This window comes from Somniosus microcephalus, unplaced genomic scaffold (genome assembly GCF_052327205.1).
Source record: "Somniosus microcephalus isolate GS21.2 unplaced genomic scaffold, FLI_Smic_1.0 unresolved_chr8, whole genome shotgun sequence".
Taxonomy (NCBI): domain Eukaryota; kingdom Metazoa; phylum Chordata; class Chondrichthyes; order Squaliformes; family Somniosidae; genus Somniosus; species Somniosus microcephalus.
Window position 1 is genome coordinate 16,044,108 of NW_028225186.1, and position 7,321 is coordinate 16,051,428.

At 46.0% G+C, this 7,321-nt stretch overlaps 1 non-coding gene across 1 annotated transcript; it reads left to right on the forward strand.

Annotated features, from left to right (window-relative positions):
- The first annotated feature begins 6,257 nt into the window (after positions 1 to 6,257).
- trnar-ucu (transfer RNA arginine (anticodon UCU)) lies at positions 6,258 to 6,353 on the forward strand. Its single transcript has 2 exons — positions 6,258 to 6,293; positions 6,318 to 6,353. It is a non-coding gene; the product is annotated as a tRNA-Arg (tRNA).
- Positions 6,354 to 7,321: the final 968 nt, after the last annotated feature.

Consider the following 7,321-nt stretch of genomic DNA (forward strand, 5'->3'; position numbering starts at 1 on the left):
TTTCTGCATACAACCTGCAGTTGTCGATCATACACTATCCGATCGGTAAATGCAGTAGATATGGCACTTTGTGCCACACATGAACACAGCCAACACAAGTGCCAGTAAATCAGTTCCAACAAGCGAAAGTCTATGCACCACCCCTTGACATTCAACAGCATGACCATCACCGAATCCCCAACCACCAGTATCAACAATAACAACTTGCATTTATATAACGCCTTTTATGTAGTAAAACGTCCCAAGGCTCTGCACAGGAGTATTTTCAGAAAAAAAATTGACACCAATCCACATAAGGAGAAATTAGGGAAGGTGACCAAAAGCTTGGTCAAAGAGATAGGTTTTAAGAAGTGTCTTAAAGGAGGAAAGAGAGGCGGACAGGTTTCGGCAGGGAATTCCAAAGCTTAGGGCAACAGAAGGCACGGCCACCAAAGGTTGAGCGATAAAAGTCAGGGATGCTCAAGAGGGCAGAATTAGAGGAGCGCAGATATCTCAGGCGGTTGTGGGGCTGAACGAGATTACAGAGATAGGAAGGGGCGAGGACATGGAGGGATTTGAAAACAAGGATGAGAATTTTGAAATCGAGACACTGCTTAACCGGGAGCCAATGTAGGTCAGAGAGCAGAGGTGTGATGTGTGAACGGGACTTGGTGCGAGTTAGGAAAAGGGAGAGCAGAGTTTTGGATCACCTCAAGTTTATGTAGGGTGGAATGTCGGAGGCTAGCCAGGAGTGCGTTGGAATATTCAAGTCTAGAGGTAACAAAGGCATGGATGAGGTTTTCAGCAGCAGATGAACTGAGACAAGGGCGGAGACGGGTGATGTTACGTAGATGGAAGTAGGTGGTCTTTGTAATGCTGTGGATATATAATGGAAAGCTCATTTCAGGGTTAAATATGACATCAAGGTTCTGAACAGTGTGGTTCAGCCTCAGACAAATGATCGTGAGATGGATGTGGTTAGTGGCTACGTAATGCTGTTTGTGGAGGGGTCTGAAAACAATGGCGGAATACAATCTAAAACATCAACATCCTGGGGGTTACCAGTCAGATGAAGATTGTGGTTACAAGAGCAGGTCACAGGCTGGGTATACTGTGTCGAGTGTCTCATCTTCTAACTCCCCAAATTATTTCCACCTTCTACAAGGGACAAGACAGGAGTGTGGTGGAATAATCTGCACTTGCCTGGATGAGTGCAGCTCCAACAACACTCAACAAGCTCGACACCATCCAGAACAAAGCAGCCCGCTTGATTGGCACCCCATCCACCGCCATAAACATTCACTCACTCCACCACCAGCACACCGTGTCTGGAGTCTATACCTTCTACAAGATGCATTGCAGCAACTCACCAAGGCTCCTTCAACAGCACCTCCCAAACCCGCGACCTTTACCACAGCCTTATCTGCTGATGATACAAAGATAGGTGGGAAAGCCAGTTGTGAGGAGGGCACAAAAAGTCTTCAAAGGGATATAGGTAGATTAAGTGAGAGGGTAAAAATTTGCAGATGGAGTATAATGTGTGAAAATGTGATGTTATCCACTTTGGTAGAAAGAACAGCAAAGCAAAATATTATTAAAATGGAGGGAGACTACAGAATGCTTCGGTTAAGAGGGATCTGAGTGTCCTCGTACATGAAACACAAAAAGTTAGCATGCAATAATTTAGAAGGCAAATGGAATGTTGGCCTTTATTGCAAAGGCATGGAGTATAAAAGTAGGGAAGTCTTGCTCCAAATGTACAGTTGCGAACACACCTAGAGTATTGCATACATTTTTGTTCTCCTTATTTAAGGAGGGATATACTTGCATTGGAGACAGTTCAAAGAAGGTTCTCTAGGTTGATTCCTGGGATGAAGGGATTGTCTTATGAGGAAAGGTTGAGCAGGTTGGGCCTATACTTATTGGAGGTTTGAAGAATGAGAGGTGATCATATGGAAACATATAGGATTCTGAGGGGGCATGACAGGGTAGATGCTGAGAGGGTGTTTTCCCTCATGGGTTTATCTAGAATCAGGTGGCATAGTTTTAGAATAAGGGTTTGTCCATTTAAGACCGAGATGAGGAGGAATTTCTTCTCTCAGAGGGTTGAGAATCTTTGGCATTATCTAACCCAGAGAGCTGTGCAGCCTGAATCATTGATTATATTAAAGGCTGAGATCGACAGATTGTTGAACTACAGGAGAGTCAAGGATTATGGGGCAACAGGCAGAAAATTCGAGTTGAGGCCTGATCAGATCAGCCATGATCCTATTGAATGGCGGTGCAGGCTTGAGGGGACGAATCGACTGCTCCTGCTCCTATTTCTTATGTTCTTATGTTCTTATAAGGGCAGCCGGTGCATGGGAACACCATCACCTCCAAATTGCCCTCCAAGTTACACACAATCCCGACGTGAAAATATATCACCATAATTTCATCATCGCTAGGTCAAAACCCTGGAAGTCCCTCCCTAACAGTACTATTGGAGTACCTTCACCTCATTGACTGCAGTGGGCCAAGAGGGCTTCTCACTAAGACCTTCTCAAAGGGAATTAGGGATGGGCAATTAATGCTGGCCTTGCCAGCGATGCACAAATCCTAGGAACGAAATATATTAAATTAAAATAGTCACGACTGGATGTGGCAGGATTTCAGAGATTTGTTCTGATCCGTTGGTTGTTGGATCGCTTAGCTCTGTATACAGATGCTGTTTCCATAGTTTAGCATGTGTGTAGTCCTGTGTTGTAGCTTCATGAGGCTGGCACCTCATTTTTACGTATGCCTGGTGCTGCTCCTGACATGCGTTTCTACACACCTCATTGAACCAGGGTTGGTCCTGTGTCTTGATGCTAATAGTAAAGAGAGGGATATGCTGGTCCATAAGGTTATCACAGAATCACAGAATCACAGAAAACCCACAGTGCAGATAGAGGCCATTTCGGCTCATCGAACCTGCACCGACACATATCCCACCCGATCCCCGTAACCCCTACACCAACACATATCCCACCCTATCCCCGTAACCCCACGTATTTAATCCCCCTAACACTAAGGGTCAATTTATCATAGCCAATCAACCTAACCCGCAAATTCCAAAACTGAGGCCCCCCTGTGCCGGCTCTGGTGGACATAAATGATCCCATGGCACTATTTGAAGTAGAGCAGGGTGGTGAGGCTCACCCCGGTGTCTGCAGCAAATATTTATCCGTAAATCAACATCACTAAAACAGATTATTCTCGATTATATCATTGCTAGTTCTGGGAGCTGGATGTGCACAAATTGGCTGCTGCTGTTTTTCCTATATTACAACAGTGACTACAACTTCACTGGTTGTAAAGCATTTGAGACATCCTGGGTGAAAGGCGCTGTAGAAATCCGAGTATTTCTTTTACAGCCTTCGAAGTCAACTGACAAAGACCAGAAGTCAACATAAATTGATTGTAACAACAAAAGAAGTGGAACAAAGCCGGTTACCGCAGTTGGTTAGAGCGTGGTGCTAATACCGCCAAGGTTGTGGAATCGATGCCCGTACCGGACATTTAGTTTTTGGGGCCTGGGTAGTTTTTTAATGTTATTTGCAGAAAAGTTTGGAACTGCAATACTTTGAAGCAAAGCTGCAAAGCCTTAGTTCTGCCGAGAGCTCAAGGACCTGCAAGGTTGAACCTGTGTTTCTCTGTCCACAGATATCACCTGACCTGCACGCTACTTCTAGTGGCTGCGTGGATCCGAAGCTGCTCCTGATGTTATCAGAAGATTGTAAGGTCGATTCCTGCTGTGGTCGTTTTACAAAGTTTTTAATTCGTGTTCAACTTTAGAAAACCAAATTGCGTTTCCACTCATTAGCTGAAGGTAATTTCCTTCCAAACACTGCAGGGCACTTTATTAATTAGTATTTTGACACTGTTCTGTGTGTGTCTTGCTCACTAGTTCCCAACAAATCCACAATATCTAATTAATGCCGATAAATTATTAGTGTTTCAATTGGAACAACAGCTTTGCGCTAATCAGTGTAATAAAGGGCAGAGGAGGGAATTCTGATCAGTTTCGGGGCCAGTGTTCTCCACAGGGAGCCGATTAAATAAAATAAAGAATTTGTGGCAAAGTTGCTGCAAGCAGGGTTCGAACCAAGATTTTGAGCCAGTGAAAATGAAGGATCGGCAATATACTTCTAAGGCAGGATGGTCTGCGACTTGCAGGGGAACTTGGAGGTGGGGGCGCTCCCATGCGCCTGCTGCCCTTCTCCTTCTAGGAGAAAAAGGTCGCGTATTTGGCAGGTGCTGCCGAAGATGCCTTGGTGAGTTGCTGCAGTGAATCTTGTCGATGGTATGTACTGCAGCCAAGGTACACCGCTGGTGGAGAGAGTGATTGTTTAAGGTGGTTGATGGGGTACCAATCAAGCGGGCTGCTTTGTGCTGGATGGTGACTAGCTTCTTGCATATTGTTGGTGCTACACTCATCCAGGCAAGTGGAGAGTATTCCATCACACTCCTTATTTGTGCCTTGTAGATGGCAGAAAGTCTTTGGGGAGTCAGGAGGTGAGACACCCGCCGCAGAATATCTAGCCTCTCACTTTCTCTTGTTGTCACAGTATTATTGGGGTTGGTCCCGTTAAGTTTCTGTTCACTGGTAACCCCCCAGGATGTTGATGGTCGGGGATTCGGCGATGGTAATGTCGTTGAATGTTAAGAGGAGGTGGTTAGACTCTCGCTTGTTCGAAATAGACATTGCCGGGCACTTCTGTGGAACGAATGTTACCTGCCACTTATCAGCACAGGACTGAATGTTGTCCAGGTCTTTTTGTATACGGGCATGGATTGCTTCATTATCTGAGGAGTTGTTAATGGCACTGAACACTGCAATCATCAGCGAATATCCACACGTTTGACCTTATGCTGGAGGGAAGGTCATTGATGAAGCAGCTGAAGATGGTTGGGCCTAGGACACTGCCCTGTGTAAATCCTGCAGCGATGTCCTGGGGCTGTGATGACTGACCTTCAGTCACCACAACCATCTTCCTTTGTGCTACGTAAGACTCCAACCAATGGAGAGTTTCCACCCCACCCCCCGATTCCCATTGACTTCAGATTTAATAGGGCTCCTTGACACCACACTCCGTCAAATGCTGCCTTGATGCCAAGGGCAGTCACTCGCACTTCTCCTCTGGAATTCAGCTCCTTATTTCATGTTTGGCCCAAGGCTGTAATGAAGTCGGGAGCCGATAGGTTTTGGCAGAACCCAAACTGGGCATCAATTAACAGGTTATTGGTGAGTAAGTGCCACTTGATAGCACTGTCGATGACAACTTCCATCACTTTGCTGATGATTGAGCGTAGATGGATGGGGCGGTATTTGGCTGGATTGGATTTGTCCTGCTTTTTGTGGACAGGAAATACCTGGGCACTCTTCCACATTGTTGGTTCGATGCCAGTGTTGTAGCCTCATTGAACTGCTTGGTTAGATGCGCAACTAGTTCTGGATCACAAGTCTCCAGCATGATAGCCGGGATGTTGTCAGGGCCCATAGCCTTTGCTGTCGACAGTGTGCTCAGCCGTTTTTGATATCACGTGGCGTGAATCGAATTGGCTGAAGTCTGGCTTCTGTGGTGTTGGGGAACTTAGAAGGAGGCTGATATAGATCAGTACAGGTGATCCTCCAAGATTCATTTTTATTATTTTGTTTTATAGCGGTTTGTTACAACTGAGTGGCATGCTAGGCCAGTTCGGAGGGCAGTTCAGAGTCAACCACATTGCTGTGGACTGGAGTCCCTCATCGGCCAGACCAGGTAAGGACGGCAGATTTCTTTCCCTGAAAGACATTAGTGAACCAGATGGGTTTTTACGACAATCCAATAGTTTCATGGTTACCATTACTGATCCGGGCTTTTTTTTGGTGAGTTGAAGTACAGAAGGAGGAGCCTCGTGTGGAGACCAGTTCGTGCAAATGGACGGTTTCTGTGGTGCAGACTCTATAATAATACGTAACACCCGTTTTAAACAGACATAGAATGATCTGAGTCTGACAGAAGATCTCTTTTAAACAGACACACAATGATACGGGACTGCCAGCACATCCTTTTAAAAAGTCAAAGAATGATCCGGCACTGACAGCACATCCCTTTTAAATAGACACAGAATGATCCGGGACTGAAAGCAGAACCATTTTACACAGGCATCTAAAGCTGCCTGACTTGCAGAGTGCTTCCAGCATTTTATATGTTTATATTTCAGATTTCCAACATCAACGATATTTTGCTTTTGTAATACAAGAGCCTGCAGTTGGCTCTGTGGCGCAATGGAAGCGCATTGGACTTCTAATTCTTATGTCACTAGATGAAGTCATTCAAAGGCTGTGGGTTCGAATTCCACCAGAGTTGGATTTGGGGTCAGGGTTCTGTGTTACCTCTACTGACGGTGCATTTGGCAGTAAATCAGTAATTCAGTGAAGGGAAAGTTCCCACCCCTCCCAACACTTCCTTTACACAAGTGGCTCCAGTCCCACCCCAATTTCCCTCTGAGTCCTCTCCACCCCTGAATCTGTTACAAGGGAACAGGAGGATTCAATTGAACCCCTCGAGTCTGTTACACAGGAGCAGGAGGAGGCCATTCATTCCAAAGGCTCTTTTACATAGAAACAGGAGAAGGCCATTCAGTCCTATGGCCCTTTAACATAGGAACAGGGGTAGGCCTTTCAGTCCCATGGCCCTCTTACATAGGAACAGGAGGAGGCCATTCTTTCGCATGATCCTTTAACATAGGATCAGGAGGAGGCCATTCATGTCCATGACACATTAACAAAGGAACAGAGGCATGCCATTCAGTCCCAAGGCCCTTTTGCACAGGAACAGGCTGAGGCCATTTAATCCCATGACCCTTTTACATAGGAACAGAATGCCATTCTGTCCCATGAGCCTTTCACACAGGAACAGGAGGAGGCCATTCAGCCTCTGTAGCCTGTTATACAGGAACAGGAGGAGGCCATTCAGCCCCTCGAGCCTGTTACACAGGGACAAGAGGAGGCCTTTAACGCCTCGAGACTGTTGCATTGGACACGAGGAAGCCAGTCAGCGATACAAGATCAGTATAAGAGCAGTAGCAATCCATTCAGCCCCTTGAACCTGTTACTGAGGATGACGAGGAGATAATTCAGAGCCACGATCCAGTTATACAGGAACAGGAGAAGGCAATTCATTCCAACAAGACTGTTATACAGGAACAGGAGGAGACAATTCAGACCCACGAGCCTGTTTCACATGAAAAGGAGGAGGCCATTCAGCCCCTCAATCCTGATATACATGAATAGGAGGAGGCCATTCAGCCCCTCGATCCTGTTATGCATGCACAG